This window comes from Lontra canadensis, unplaced genomic scaffold, assembly GCF_010015895.1.
Source record: "Lontra canadensis isolate GAN:19392208 unplaced genomic scaffold, GSC_riverotter_1.0 scaffold117, whole genome shotgun sequence".
Classification (NCBI taxonomy): Eukaryota; Metazoa; Chordata; class Mammalia; order Carnivora; family Mustelidae; genus Lontra; species Lontra canadensis.
Window position 1 is genome coordinate 1,775,120 of NW_022631111.1, and position 16,849 is coordinate 1,791,968.

A 16,849-nucleotide genomic window follows, 5' to 3' on the forward strand; every position below is an offset into this window, starting at 1 on the left:
CTCACCTTGTTCGTGCTTGCTCGCACGCTCTCTCTCTCTGGCAAATAAATTTTAAAAAATCTTTAAACATAAAATAAAATAAAGCGAGGTGGTAAATTATTAACTCTAAATAGACTGTAAAAGTTAATTATTATTATGGATTGAACAATGTCTTCCCTCAAATTCATACATTGAAGACCTCAGAATGTGACCTTTTTCAGAGATAAGGTATTTACAGAAATAATCACATTAAAATGAGGTCATTAGGATGGGCCCTAATCCAATATGACTGTCCTTATAAAAAGGGGAAATGTGGACACAAAGACACAGACACAGGGAGAGCACCAATTAAAGATTGGAGTTATGCAGCCACAAGCCAAGGAACCACCAGAAGCTTGGAAAGAGGTCTGAAATAGATCCTTCCCTACCACTTTCAGAGAGAGCATGGCCCTGCCAACACCTTGGTCTTAGGAGTTCTGGCCTCCAGAATAAATGTCTGTTAAATCCACCCAGTTTATGATACCTTGTTATAGCCACCCTAGGAAATAATACAGTTATATATATTAGATTCTGTAGCACAACCATTAAAAAATACAAATAGATGTAGGTGAAAAGCCAATAAACTAAAATGAAATACTAAAAAAATTTAAATAATCAAAAGAAGGTAAAATCCAGAAAGCAGGGGGAAAAAACAGAGGAATAAATAGAAAACAAATCATAAAATGGCTGAAATGGGGCACTTGGGTGTCTCAGTCAGTATCAGCCTCTTGATTTTGCTCAAGTCATGATCTCAGGGTTGTGAGATCAAGGCCCATGTCAGGCTTTGTGCTGGGTGTGGCACCTGCTAAAGATTCTCTCTCCCTCTGTCCTTCTCTCCACTTATACACACGCATGCATTCTCTCTCTCTCTCTCTTAAAAAAATGGTTGAATTAAATCCAAATATATATATCATATGATACATATATATGTGTGTGTGTGTGTATATATATATATATAAAAACATTAAATGTAAGTGACCTAAATCCCAATCAAATAGCAGAGATTTCAGATTGGATTTTTTTAAAGAACCTGCCATATACTGTCTTCAAAAAAGAAAATTTAGATATAAAGATATAAATAAATTAAAAGCAGAAAGGAGGAAAAAGATATGCCATGCAAATATTAATCAGAAGAAACTGAAGTGACTGCTTTCATATTAAAGTAGTCTTCAGAACAAGGAATATTATCACGTACAAAGCATGACTTTATATAGTGATAAAAGGTTCAATTCAATCTTGAATATGTTTGCACATAACAACAAAGTTTTAGGACACATGCAAGGAAAACCGATTGGAGTAAACACAATACATAAATGCACAATTATATTAGGAGACTTGATAGTAATTAAGAGAAAAAATAGACAGACAATTAGTAAGGATATAGAAGGAATGAATAGCATCATTAGCAAGCCTGACCTAATTGACCCAACAATAGCAGAATACATTCTTCACATGGGCACACAGAACATTCATCACAATAAAACATATTCTGGCCCATCTGGGAGGAAAAAAACTTAAACAATTGAAAGGAATTGAAAACATACAAAGTATCTTCTCTGACCTAACTAAATTAGAAATCAGTAACAAAAATTACCTGGGAAACCCCCAAACATGTGAAAATTAAACAACAGACTTGTAATGTTTTTCATAGATGATTACACTAGGGAAATTTGAAAATATTTTGAATTGAATGAAAACAATACATCAAAACTTATGAGATACAGCCAAAGTAACACTTCTAGGGAAGTTCAGAGCATTCAGGGGGAAAAAAAGATGTCAAATCAATAATATTAGCTTCCAACTTAAGCTAGAAAAATTAGAACAAATTAAACTGAAAGCAAGCAGAAGGAAAGAAATAATAAAGATAAGATCAGAAAACAAATTCTTTCACTGAAACGATATGTTAAAAACAATAGAGTCAATGAAACCAAAAACTGTTTCTTTGAGAAGATTAGTAAAATTGACAGATCTCTAGCCAAGCTGACCAAGAAAAAAAAGAGAGAAAACAAATTTTGAATATCAAGAATGAAAAAATGAACATAGATGGAAAAAATCTATGAAATGTTAGCAAACTAAATCCAACCCAATATAAGAAGGATAATACATCATGACCATTTATGATGACCATGGGCATTTATCACAGGAATGCAAGGTTTTTTCGACATTTCAAATCAATCAAAGTAATTTACGAGGCACCTGGGTGGCTCAGTGGGTTAAGCCTCTGCCTTCAGCTCAGGTCATGATCTCAGGGTTCTGGGATCGAGCGCCACATCGGGCTCTCTGCTTGGCGGGGAGCCTGCTTCCCCCTCTCTCTCTGCCTGCCTCTCTGCCTACTTGTGATCTCTGTCAAATAAATAAATAAAATCTTTTTTAAAAAATCAAAGTAATTTACCAAATAAAAGACTAAAGAAGAAAATATGTATGTCAATCAAAAGAGATTCAGAACAAGCATGTAACAAATTTCAATACCCATTCACAATAAAAAGAAAACTCTCAGCCATCTAGGAACAGAAAGGCACCTCCTTAACCCGATGAAAGGCGTCTACAAAAAACTTACAAGTAACATTATGCCGAACAGTGAAAGACTGAAAGCTTTCCCCTGAGTTCAAGAGCAAGGAAAGGATGTCCACTCATCGCTTGACTTAACATTGTTTTGGTGGACCTAGCCAGTGCAATGCCCATGTGCCCAGACCTACTAATGCAAGTATGTGTGTGTATATATACATACATACTCACATATGCTGCTTGTATATACATGTGGATACATACAAATGCGGAGGCCTCTGGGTGGCTCAGTTGGTTAAGTGTCTGCCTTCGGCTCAGGTCATGGTCCTGGAGTCCCACATTGGGCTCCCTGCTCAGTGGAGGTGAGATGGTGGGGGGGGGTTCTGCTTCTCCTTCTGACCCTCCCTCATCTCATGCTCTCTCTCTCTCAAATAAATGAATAAAATCTTTAAAAAATAAATAAATCAATAAATACAAACGTGTGTGTGTATATATATGCATACATAGTCTCACACATTGTATGTACATGCATACAAATACAAATAAATACATGTGTGTATGTGTACACACATACATAGTCTCCCCCATTGTTTGTGGGTACACACATACAAAACGGTACCGCCACTTTGGAAAAGAGCTTGGTGGTTTCTTACAGTGTTAAGCATAACTTATCACATGGCCCAGCAATCCCACTCCTTGGTACAAATCCAAGAGAAATAAAGCATATGTTCGCACAAAAACCTATATACAAGTGTTTATAGAGGCTGTGTTCATAATTACCCAAAACTGGAAACAACCCACCGTGTCCTTCAGGTGGTGGACAGATAAGTGAGTTATAATACACGTGGACAAGGAATCCCTGCTCAGCAAGATAAAGAAATGAACTACTGGGGCACCTGGGTGGCTCAGTCAGTTAAGCGCCTGCCTTCTGCTGGGGTCATGATCTCAGGGTCTTGGACTTGAGCCCCACATCGGACTCTTCACTCAGTGGGGTCTCTGCTTCCCCTTCTGCCTTTGCCCCTCCCCCTCTCCCTGCTCCTTGTTTCTCATTCACTCTTTCTCAAATAAATAAATAAAATCTTAATTTAAATAAGAGAAAATGAACTACTGATACACAGACAACAACATGATGAATCTTAAACGCATTCTACTGAGTAAAAGACGACAGATTCAGAGGGTTGCATACTGTATGATTCCATGACATTCTGGTAAATATCATGGACACTCTACGACATTCTGGAAAAGGCAAAATTATAGGAACAAATCAGTAGTTGTCAGGGGCTAGAGGTTAGGAGAGAAAATGCCACAGAAGAGACATCAAGAGGTCATAACAGGCACTGGGGCTGTTCTGTAAATTGATTATGGGAGTGATTACATGACTACATGGGTTTGTCAAATGAAAAGTGTGGATTTTCCTGTATGGAGTTAAATGTTTAAAAGTGAATAAAAGGAACATGGAACCTGGGAGCAAAAGGGCAGGAGCTAGATCAGGGCTGTAGCTGGACTTAGGAGGGCTAGGGTGATGGTTCAAGCCAACAATATGGGGCAGCCATAGCAGGAGGGCTCAGGGTGGGCAAGGACTGGGCAGAAGGATCCATCAGGGCTCCACCGGAAAGACAACAGTGGCATGAAAGCCTGAGACTGGTCTCAGACATCACGTCCCCTGCTTCCCCAACTCAATGTGTCTCAGAACCATTTGGAGAACGCAGTAGAAAGACAGAAGCAAGCCATGTCATATAGGTGCTCCTCTGGTACAGAGTGAGTCCCTCTTCTGTGGACAGCTGAGGTGGTTCCAGCACGGGCCATGGCCCCTGAGAACAGGGAGGGGGTCAGACCTGAGAACAACTCTCATATCCATGTGAAAGGGACAGGGTCAGAGGTTAGACAATGAGGTTTTCAGGGAAGAGGCCTGAGCTACTCCCTTTAGTGAGCCCAGATTCAGGCTGGGACAAAAGCGGTAGAAGAGGCATAGCTCACAGAGCAGCCCAGGGAGGGTGTGAACAGAACTTCTGCATCCCAGGATGCCTCGGTGGCTCAGTCGGTTAAGCATCTGCCTTCAGCTCCGGTCATCATCCCAGGATCCTGGGATCGAGTCCCGCATCGGGCTCCCTGCTTGGCAGGGAGTCCGAGTCTCCCTCGCCCTCCATTCATTCTCTCTTTCTCTCACAAAAATAAACAAAACCTTAAAAAAAAATTGCTACATCCCAGCAACAAGCGAGAGGGGTCCGCCATACCCTGAGGACCTTACCCTATTTTCTCCATTCTTCTACTTCTTTTATGGTATGGAAAGCCAGCCAGGCATTGTGCACAAGTGTACTGCACTTTTCTCTGTCTGCTACATGACCAGTGATCTGTTTGGATGGACATTGAAAGGACATGCGGGTGGGGGAAGAAAACCTGATTTTGTAAAAACTCCCCCTTTCTCTGTTACTGGCTGGCGCATCCCACTTTTATCTTTATCTTTCAGTAAACCATTTTTGCTCTTTCTGCTGACCAACGACAGATCCTTGCACATCTTATTTGGAGAATTTCAATGCTTTTCAACTTCTTCACAGAGACAGGGATGACTTTGCCACTTTTGGGGCAGCTGTTTCTTGTAGGATGATCTGTCTTTAGAAGGGGACACAGCGCTCTAAGTGGAGACTTTTCCCTGAAGTCAGGTATGCTGTTATTTAACTACAGTTCTGGTTCTGGGGCTCTGGGGGGGCCTAGGAATCTGCATCATGAACAAGTGCCAAAGAGAGCCTGAGGCTACCGACCCCCATGAGCCCGTGGGACAAGCTGGTCTAATCTAGAGATGGAAAAACCGAGGTACTGTGCCGGGTGTTTGACTCAAGTCGGAAGGCTCTTGTTGGAGGCGGTCCCTGACTTTAACTAACGGGAGGAAGAGAAACATTTCAAATGGCAGCAGGTGCCTAATTCAGTGCTTGCTGACCTGAAGGCACAGTGGACCTCTGAAAATCGACAGTGGGATGGGGTATGAAATGGGGTCTAAGCCCCTGTGTGAGGCATGCAGCTGCAGTCTCGAGCGGCTCTGGGGCAGCAGACAGGCACACCACATTCTGGTACAACGGTATGGATTCCTCATATAGGATCTGGGGTTCTGGAAAGGGAAAGGGGTCCCATCAACCTCCCCAGCACCTCCTCCACAAGGAAACTGGTTTCTCCTCCCAGAACTGTGTCATGGATAATCCTACCCCAGCTTTCTATCCAGAGTGCCGAGGAGCAGCTCTGGATTGGGGCATGTGCTGAGGGCCAAGTATGGGGATGTAAATTGCAAGGGCCAAGAGATGGGTAAATTGCCTTGGGGGCAGAAGCTGGTGCCACCTCCTCCAGCCGCATCCCTGAGTGCCCCGCCCAATCATAGATCCCTGGCCACTCCCCAGGTGGGGCAGTGGGCATTGCATGGCCCCAACTGGGAGAAGCAGTGGGGTTTCAGTTTCACAGTCAAGCACTCCTTGTCACCGTCCTCCCTTCCTTCTCTTTCTTCCCACTCCAGGAAAAACATTCAGGGTTTTTTTTTTCCCTCTTCATTCTGTGCAAGAGACAAAGGCTCTTCCACTGTCATGGGTAATTTCAGGCTCTTTTCAAGGCGGAGTTTCTCATCACACCTAAACCTGACGTCCTTACTTGCTTGGCTTTGCAGATTACTCAGAGGGCATAGACAACAATAGCACAGGGAACAATTCCACTCCTTCCGGGCAGGGATCCATTTTCCAATTATTTCTTTATCCCATTTACTTAATGACCAAATCCAGTGTCATCCCATATTTTATGGCTATGAGCAGACCCATGATGAGGGGAAATGGCTTCATGCCACTGCCAACAAGGGGCCCAGCTTCCTCCCAGCCTGGAGGGACACAGAGACACTTCCAGGCTCTCCCTTCTGTGGACCTGTGACTCTGCCATGCCCCCAGGATCAGCTACCCCTTCCCACCTGTGAATCTCTCACTCTGACCATGCCCGGGCCCCTCCCCTCAGCAGTAAACCCCTGGGCTTCAGCCCCACAAAGCCCTTCTCACCCTGGTCTCCTTTAAAGTATCCTCACCTCCCCACCCCACCCTCCATAGGAGCTGCTGTACCTGGCAATAATGCCAACTGCTGATGACTGCCACTCCCCACAGCAAGGCTCTTTGCCAAGTGCTCCCCCAACTATGTGTCCTTTATCTCAGCGATGACCGCATTTTATATAGGTGGATATACGGAGAGCAGAGAGGTTGAGTGATTTGCTCAAGGTCGCACAGGCAGCAAATAAAAGCTGAACCCATCTCTGATTCTGAAACCCGTGCTCTCAATCATTGCCCTAGCCAGCCTTCCGAAAGCCACTAGGGCCTCCCCAGTGGCTCCCCAAATCAAGCCCCTGGCTCCCCTTGGCTTTAGCCCCTTGGCATCCAAGCAATGTTTGACCCTTCTGACTTTGGAGACCCCATTGGTTCTTCTCTGTCTCTCTTCCCATCAACCCTCCCCTCTTAGCCAACATTGCCCTCCTCCCCCATCTCCCGACGCTGGGTTGGATCTTCAGCCTTCTTCTCTCACTCAACTTTATCCAGTTGGCTTCCCGAGTTTCAGCTCTCATCTCTACCCCCATGTGTGTCCAGTCTGTGTGTCCCGCTCTCCCCAAACTTCTCTTCAGCTCCAGAGGTGCGTTTGCAAAGCTTTCACCCACCCTCCCCCACACCCTCTACCAGAAGCAGCATTGGAGGTAACTGGGAGCTGATCTTCCTGCTTTTCAGGTGGGACACCCCAGGGTCAGCTTGGCCTCCTTCTGCATGGCCAAACTTTTCACTGTGGAATTGACCATCCATGCTTCTCAGCCTGGGAATTCTCACCCACTGTTCGGAATCGCCACCCTCTTCGGGGACCGGCAGTCCCTGATGGGTAACATTCCTGGAGCCCCTCACCCAAACTGAGTCCTCTGTACTTAGCTGGTACATATGAGGCTAGTGCTAGCATCAGCTCAGAAGCCATCACCCCTGGAAGCCAATCCTCTTATGTGAACATGTTCCCCACTGGGTTCTGACAACACCTGGACAAACCTTAATGCACTGTATTGTTCTGGGCTACATGCCGTGGACAGCAGTGAGGAGAATATAGAATTAATTCCTATCCTCATGAAGTTCCCAGAGTTACCAGAGGAAACTAATAGCCATGGAGAAAATGCATGAGGTGTGTCTTCGGTAGGGTCTTCATGCCAGAAGTCGATGCTGGCAAGGGAATGACAGCAACAAAACTGGGCGGAGGGTGGAGTTAAGCGTAGAGGTGGCCACAACAGAGTCCTCAGCCAGCCCAGTGATGAGCTCGGAGCTCGATGGCCCTTCAGAGTTTTTTTAAATTGAGGCAAGAGGACTGGCCTTTCCCCCACTCCCATCCCATAGAATGAGGGTTGCTCCCAGCAGGGGTGTGGGCTTGGCCAAGGTGACTGCCTCCCACTGAGGGCAATTGCCAGAGAGAGCTGCTTCCTTGTACCATTGAGCCCATACTCAGGGGGGCTAGGGAACCAAGTACCTCCATCCAGAAGGTGCAGCCCACCACAGCATCCACTCCAGGGTACGGGATGCCTCCAGAGAGGCTGGCCAATTCTAAGCTGAAGGGAAAAGAATAACGGATCAATAGGAAGATCTTCCCATTTGGTCTGGATCTTGAAATACACATTAGGTCTTTGTGGAGTAGACAATTCATATATCTTTAGTTCCTTCCGCCCCTCTTCATATAAATATAACAACTATGGGTAGTGTTTCCTCTGTGTGTATCATGGGTCAGCTCCTATGCTAAGCTCTTTGCTTGCATAACTTACCTAATCTTTACAGTACTGAAGGAATGAAGTATGGTTATTGCCTTCATCTTATGGATGCAATATATATATTGCCCTCATTGTATATATAAAAAGGAAGGCTTAGAGGGCTCAAATGACCAAGGTCACACAGCAAGTAAGACTGGCAAGCCTCACATGGAGGCTGACCTTAAATCCTGAGGGTCCTGACCTTGATAAAGACCTCCAGCTTCAGCCTGCTGGAAGCAGAGGGACCATGCCTACTGGAATGAGACTTATCAGAGTAATCAATGAGAGCAGAAGACCAGGGGACTTTCTCCTGAATCTCCACGACCCGCCCAAAATACAACAGATAGGATTTCTCATCTATCTTAACAAATGGGGGCTTGCAGCCAGTTTAATTTGACTTAAAGCAGAAAAGAAAGAATGTGACATCCTTTCACCCCCAGCAAGAACGAATCCCTTTCTTCAGTGCTCCTGCAGCATGGAGTACATTTCCCTGATAATCGTTCTTAATGTGACTGTCCTTCCTCCCCAGGAGCCCCTGATCACTCCTTAGGGGAGAGATGGCAAATTTTTCACCATTTCTGCATCCCGTGGACCTAGCAAGGGCCCAATACACTGGGGCTCTTCAATAAGTGGGATCTATTGTAACCAACCTTCCCCTGTGTCAGCTCAGAAGACATCACAGTGCTCCTGCTCATTTGCATTTCTATATCCCTCCTCTTCCTCTCACCTCCCCGCTCTCCAAGCACAGAGAACAGTGCCGAACACAGGGCTGGTGTTTCGTGGATGCACGTGTGGGTGCAGGCATGCATGGCTGGATGCACATGTGGGTGCATGCATGCATACTTGAATTTGCATATGCAAATATGTGGAATGACAGATGGAGCTCTTGAGCAAGGGAGAGAGTGCTTGCTCTGGTGTCTCCTGCCCATTTGGGCCACTGCTACTTCGCATTGGCTGAGCAGTGAGCTTGCCACAGGGCCGATTAACTTTAAATGCAAGGAAGAGTATGGCCGGAGGAAAGTTCTGCTGTCTCTCCTTCACCCTGACAGCCATCACCTTGAGGGCTAACACAGGCCCTCCAGACCAATTCTGCCATCAGGGAGGAAAAGCCCTGAGAAAACATTTTGCATTCAGAAAATTAACATTTATAACACAGCCAGAGTACTAGGAAATATTTCCCCAGCCAAGCATGGGACAATGCCATTTTGGTGGGGTCTGAAGGGAACTGGCAAGCTTACTCCACCTTCCCTATCTCCCCCACATTCCAGATTCCCCCTGGTGTGGGATGAGGGCTCTCACTCCTGTATGTTGCTCTTGGGAGGGCACACTGATACACCCTCTGGTCAAGGGCAATCTGGCCATATCTGGCAACACTTTAAATGCACATACCACTTGATCTATGCATTCTATTCCTAGTAATTCATCCTGCAAATACAGTTACACATATGTACCAAAAAAATCCACAAAAACCTATAAACATTGTTTGTAAAAGCAAAGCATGGAAACCACTGGACTTTCCATCAAAAAGGAGATAAATAAATAAGGCACATTTTGCAGCCATCACAAAGAGTGAGAATCCTAATGCCCTGATAGGAACAATCTCCAGGACTCAATGTTTAGTGGGGAAAAGCAAGGTGTAGACCTGTGCATGTCATTTGCCCCCATTTGTGATGTGCACAGAGGGAAGAGAAGAGCCAGTACTATTTTTCAGGCCCTCCAGTGATCTAGGGTTACTGGGCTCATTGCAGAGTTTGTGGGTGGAGTGACCATCCCCCTACTTTGCAGCAGGTCCTTCTTTCATAAAGAAGTTCTTTGTGGTCCTGGCTTCTTTGGGATGCCGCCGAGCACCAAGTTCAGAATAGCCACCAGTGTGCTCTCTGGAGATGCTCCGTGACACTGAGCCAGCCTCCCTTCTCCAGTATTCCCAGAATGAATGAGGCCAGCCCTATGATCAGGCTGCTATCTCCTAGGGACTTAGTCTCAGCTGCCTTGTCACACCTTGGCTATGAGCTCTCTAAGACCTGGACCATGTCCTGCACTGGTGGGCACAGGGAGACCACACAGTAGGATGGACCTAGTATCTGGATTACCTCTGCATGTTTCAGGAATGGGCCACGAGGTGAGTCTTGGGGAGGCATAGCCCTGACCTCCTCCAGAAGAGCGTCAAAGGCCTGAATTTGCTCTCGTTAGCCTAACCAGCTGGATGGCAGCAGGTGCCCCAAGTTCAGATGAGGAATGCTCCCACCAGCAATTTAGGTCTAGAATGAATGACAGCTCAAAGTAGGGCATAGCAGAAGTCCTGCTGTCTGAGGTGACGTTGTTGTCCCTAGCAGCAGAAGGGGGAGGATGGTGGCATCTGGTGTCCACACTGATCACATGACCTGTCACATGACCTCAGCCCTCTTTCTGGCAGCCTGCACTTCCTGCCTTGTTCTTCATCCTCCCTAGATCCTGTGAGGGCCCATATTCTGTTCCAGAGAGTCAGTGCTCCAGTCCGGTGAACCCTGACTGGGGAAGGGTGAGGGAGGGAAGAAGGAAATACAGTGAGGTAGATCGCTCTGTGGCATCTAGGGGGATTCAAGGCTGTTTTCCACCCAGTTCCCACCGTCCAGCCAGGCTGGACAGACTGCATCACGCCTGTCTCATTGTGCATGACTGCCTGGCGCATGCCTCTGCCCTAACACTCGTCACCTCATATTGCTTAAACGCCAACCTCCTTCACTTGCTTGTGGGTGTTTGCAGGGCATTTCGTTTTTCCTCTCTCTGGGCTTTAGTTTTCCCATCTTTAAACAGGATCAGGCAGCATTACCTCCAAGGCTGCTCCCACTGATCATGTTATGGGTTGGTTCACGCATTCAACCAATCAGACCAATCAGCCCTCCTGGAGGACTCTGGCTGCATTAAAAACTTGGGGAAACTTAAGGCTCTGAGAGAGGAAAGATGAATCATCCCAGGTTAAACAGAACCAGAAGTGCAGACTGGAGGAGTATTCATATTACTTTAGGACGCTGAATTCTATAAAAATTGATGCACGTTCTGTAAACAGAGCCCTCCTCTCTTGCACTTAAGCATTTGTTTGCAGATCAATACCCATTAACAATTGGGGGAGATGAGCAAAGGCTCTAGCAAGGGCCCCAGGTCTCTCTGGGTATGTCCAAAATAGCAGGGAATCACTGCCCGGAGGTTCGGTAAGTCAGCAGAGGGCCGTCACTCCCCTGTCTGGTTCTCTTGGACCCCTCGCCGTACCAGGACCTCATGGTGAATCACTCAACGCAGAGGCCACCTGCAGAGTTCCCTTAACTTCTCTCTAACAAAGCAGGCACTGTAGTTGACAGAATAAGTAAGTGAGCCTCAATCGTTTCATCTCTAAGGGAGAAGGTTGGACTAGATTAAGACTCTTTGAAACTCCAGCTCTGACATCATCACCATTGCTGTGAAACTGGATTATCAGGGTCTTCCAGCCTTATCAACCATTTGGAACAATCCTATCTTTTTCCCAGCTAGAGAATGATGCACCCGCAGTCAGGGGGTCTGTGTGGTTCTGCTTCCATGTCTGTGATGGGGGTCTCAGCGCTGGCCCATGGGGTCTGCCCCTTGCTGTTACCTCTAGTGTCCATCTCACACCCCCTCTGACCACAGGGCCAGTCCACCCCCTGCCGGCTTTCACCCCCCTCCTGTCCCGGGGCTTCTCTGGCACCATGACATGAGTCACACGGGCAGCCTGCCCCACAAGCGGGTGTGCACAGTCCAGGCGTGCAGGGTGGTTAGGGACCCTCAGAGCAGCCTGGGGCCATGGCACGGGGGCGGCAGGGCACAAGCAGACACACTTTCCAAAAGCTTCCAGCAGACGGGAGACCAAGTCAACAATGTGTCCTTGATTTGGCTTTTCCTCCTCCCCCTCACTCAGTTCCCTGAGCACCCCTCCCAAATAAATACATGTACACACAGCCCGCCTGCGGTCTGCCCTCAGTGGGACTCCAGGCTGAGGCACAGGTCCCAGGGATCTGAGCCAGAGCCAAGAGAAGGCAGGAGGGCTTCTGGGGTGCTGAGTAGAATCCCAGGCAGGAGAGAGGGAACTGGATGCGGAGCAAGAAAGAGAAACACAAAAGCAGAACAATGGTAGGAGGACTTCTCACAGAAAGCCCTAGAGGGGGGCACCTGGGTGGCTCAGTGGGTTGAGCCTCTGCCTCCGGCTCAGGTCATGATCCCAGGGTCTTGGGATCGAGCCCCACATCGGGCTCTCTGCTCAGCAGGAAGCCTGCTTCCTCCCTCTCTCTCTCTGCCTGCTTCTCTGCCTACTTGTGATCTCTGTCAAAAATAAATAAATAAATAAAATCTTAAAAAAAAAAAAAAAGAAAGAAAGAAAGCCCTAGAGGGGCTTTGGTTGATCCAAGGTTTCTCAGCCCATGGATGTCTGTAACTGGACAATTCTTTGTTGAGGAGGGGCTGTTCTGTACACTGTGGCATCTCCGGCCTCTACCTGCTAGAGCTAGCTTCACCCTCCCTGTTATGACAACCAACATGTCTCCAGACATTGCCAAATATTCCCCGGTCCCGGGAGGGGAGCGGTTCCAGGAGGGGAGCAGCAATATTGACCCAAATGAGAAGCACTGGGTTAATCAGAGATGATTCAAGAAACACACCAGCTTGAGGGCTATTCACTAGGGAGAATGGGTAAGCCTGTGGACTCTGGAGTGCCTCGGTTTCTTGAACTGTAAAATGGGGGTGTTGGTAATGGACCTAGCTCATGGGTTGGGCAGAGGCCTTGATGAGATCATTAATGGATGTCAGCGCACGTGATAGAGCCTGGTGCACGTCAGGGCCATGGAAGTGTGACCTCCCGTTATCTGTCTGTCAAGGAGAAAGGACCCTAAGGCAAAACAGGAGTGGGAGCTTCCTTTAAGGGGATCTTGGTTTCTCCTTACTGATTGCCCTGCCTAAAGAAAATATGTAGGAAGGAGCGCCTGAATGGCTCAGTCCGTTAGGCATCCAACTCTTGTTTTCAGCTCAGGTTGTGATCAGGATGTTTATAGGTCAGCCCCACGTCAGACTCCACCCTCAGTGGGAAGCTGCTTAGAATTCGCTCTCCTTTTCCCTCTGCCCTTCCTGCTATGTGTGCACTCACTGCTCTCTCTCTCTCTCTCAAATAAATAAATGAATCTTCTTAAAAAAGAAAATATGTAGGCAGAGTTAGCAAACACGCAGCAAAGAACAATGGCAGGCTAGTGTGTGGGAGGCAGCAAGAGGCAGACGGCCACAAGGCCTCTAGAGGGTGGGCCGCCTGAATGTTCTAGAACCAGATCCTCTTGGATGTTTAGGGGCTCATGTTTTCCTGGACAGTCCATACCGCAGTCCGCCCCCAGCCATCACTGGGGCTTATTCAGCTCAGTGTGTGTGTCCTTAGGCCCCCGGAATAAACATAGCCTGCTCTCTTTGCTGAGCCTCCAAAAAACATGCCCCCCAAAAGCAGTTACAAAGCAGGTGTCCCAGACAAATATACTCACTGAGGTCGGGGAACACCGTGCATAACTGACATGTGGGCTGGAACAACTTCTAGCAGGATGTCACACAGTGCAGTTTCTAGACAGATGCTCCTAGATTCCAAACCACCCTCCCCCCAAGCCCCCACCGCCAGTTTCAGGGACCCTTTTCTTTCCAGGTCTTCCTCCTAGCCTGACCAGAGGTCTGACTCCTCTCTCTTCCCTTCCAGGTTGCCTGAAATTCAAAATCCTTGGTATTTAAATGCAGAACAATTTATCTCCCATGAGTCTGGTCCCTCTGCCCCTGGGGGTGAGGTGAGCGATTAGAAGGGAGTTTGCCTTTTGTGGCCAGCTGGGATCATCCCAAAGGAGCCGATCTCCGTCTCTCTCTCTCTCTCTCTCTCTCTCTCTCTCTCTCAGAGAAGTTCTGCCTTCCCCCTAGCCCAGGAGGCTCAAATTATATCCTGCTTTCAAAAATAATGTAATTCTTATCCTCATTAAAAAAAAAAAAAAATCCTCTTGTACCAGTAGGAAAGAGATGGAACTTCTAAATGAAGAGCTTTCAGAAGAGCAAGGCGAGCTGATCAGAAGCTCACGGCTTATGGGTGTTTAACTGTGGTTTCGGCATTGCTGCATCCTGAAGGCCTGCATGCTGTGTGTGCACGGCAAAAGGGGTTGGAGAAGGCCTGGCAAAAAGAAGGTGTCATGGAGACCCAAAAAAGCACGTATCATGGAGACCTATCCTCGACAGAAGCAGGTTTTATACCTGCAAAGCCTCCCGGAGTGCTCAGAGCAACAAGCGGAAGCCTCCAGCCCTCTTCTCTCCCACCACCCTCCTTCTCTGTCCTCCTCCGCCCAGCTCCCCCTGCACTGCTGTGGCCCCCACTCGGCCTCCAGTGCCTCAGCCCTCCATGACTCTGCCTCGAAGAAGCAGGGTTTTATAGACCAGGAAGCCAAGTTTAAGTTGGGGCCATCCCAGAATGCCCAAGCTGCAAAGGCCTGTGAACGTTTCCAGCTGTAACCTCAGTGCTTGGAGCAGGAAATGGGAGCAGGGAGATGGGGATGAAGAAGTCAAAGGCACACAGCCTGTTAGGGAAGCCGGGGTCCCTGCTTCCCTGGCAGAGTATCTCTCTGACCCCAGCCATGCCCTCGAGTACCTGCTTGAGGTGTGTGGCTGGGCCTGTCTTCCATCTGTTTTTCACAGGGGCTCCAGTTTGTGGATCCTGAGAAGCCACAAGCCACCAGCATAGCTGCCACCCTGTTCTGGCGGCCTCACATCCTGACCCCACACATGTGGCCGCCAGCCAGCATTAGCAAATTTCAGTGTATGGTGTTATTAGAGCAGTGGGTCAACGAGCTTTTTCTTTAAAAGTGGAATAGTGCAGTGGACTAATAGTGCAGTAGAATAGAATTAAATTTAAAATATCAGATATTATCCCATGTTGTAAAGGCAAGTCCTGTCTCTGAACACTTTCATTTCAGTGATGGCTCTATAATCCATACTTAAGTGGGTCTGTACTGTGTCAGGTTGTACAACCTTGTGAAAAAGCCGGGAAGCCATCGCCTTATACCCATCGGACAAATCAGCCACCCAATAAAAGCTTTCAAAAATGAATATTTGCCTACCGAAATAGACACCTTGAGCCAGGAAGAACTCTACGCAAGTGACCTCCCCATAGCGAGAAAGGGTAGAGGCCAGATTCCTACTCATGCCGCATAGCGCTTCGCCGGCCCTACAGCACCGTCCGCCGCATTACTGGGTTCGATTCCCACAACTAGAGGATCAGTGATCTCGGCTGAGAAATGGGCAGATGGAGGACCTTCCCAGAAGATTGCTGATGACGAGGTCAGAGGCAATGAAAGTGGGAGAGCCCCACACCGGTGAGTGAGGGTTCAAGGACAGCAGGTTGGCCCCTGAGCCGGAAGGAGGCCCAGTGGTGGGCAGAAGGAACTCCAGGGTCTTCTGGGCCCTTGCCCAAGCATGCTCTCCTGCCCAGGCTCAAGTAGGAGCTCTGTGCAGGAGTGTTTAAGACCAGGCTTCTGGCTCAAGAAAGCGCTTCTGAGGGCTGACCGGGAAATGTGGTCCTGCCTTAGGAGTATGTCCCATGGTGGGATGCCCTCAAGGAGAGAGGGCAGAGCCTTGGAGCCTGGTCAAAGGTAGGGACACTCAAAACGCCCCTCAGGGTCACAGCCTCAAACACACTCGAGGAGAGATGTGTGGGGCAGACTCCTTTGCCTTTTTCTTCTCTTTTCCAAAAGGCCTTGCCTGCCTCCAGCCTACCCCTCAGGTCAACAGCTTGCACTTGAGCACCTGAGGAGATATTCTCTCCAAAGTACATTACCGAGGCCTGTGGTTAATTTTTCAGGAGCTGCTTGCCTTGCTAATGGGCTGGGAAGCCAGCTGGGCCTCCATCCCTGCCTAAGTGCCCAGGCCTCCCCCACCCCCTGCCCTGCTTGGGCAGAAAGCCCGGTGCTGCCCTGCTGCAAGGCCCGCCACACCACCACCGGCTCCTGTGTGTGCTTTGCCAAGGACTCGGGCCTCTGCCGTGGGCCTGGCATCGTATCTTACCCATAATTGTACCTGGTCCTTGCGTGATAAGCCCGGCAAAGCAAAAAGTTGTGTCTTACTTCACCTGGAGAACCAGTCACATTCTGAAGTAAGTGCTGCTTGGGAAGACCTCCCAGGGCGCCAAGGCTGATGGGAAAAGGAAACTGGCCTTCTGGGCCTGGAGACTCTGCACCGTCACCACAGCCATCAGGAGGCCAGACCCCGGCCAGCTCTGGCTCTTCCTTCTGTCACCACCAACACTGGCCTCAATGGGTCTTCACCACCCTGTGCCTCGCCAGGCCCCAGGCCAGAGAGCAGGCTGGAACGTGTGAGTCTCCAAGCCCATTGGCCTGTGACACACACTTCCCCCCACCAAAAAAAAGAAAGCACCCTGGCTTTTTTAGGCTGAAATCATTATAGTCTAAGCTCCCACCACCATCTACCCAAAGTAGACCTGCCCAACCCCCACCACTGTTGTTGTTGTTGTTGTTTAGTGTTTCCCAGAAGACTGCCTGCAAG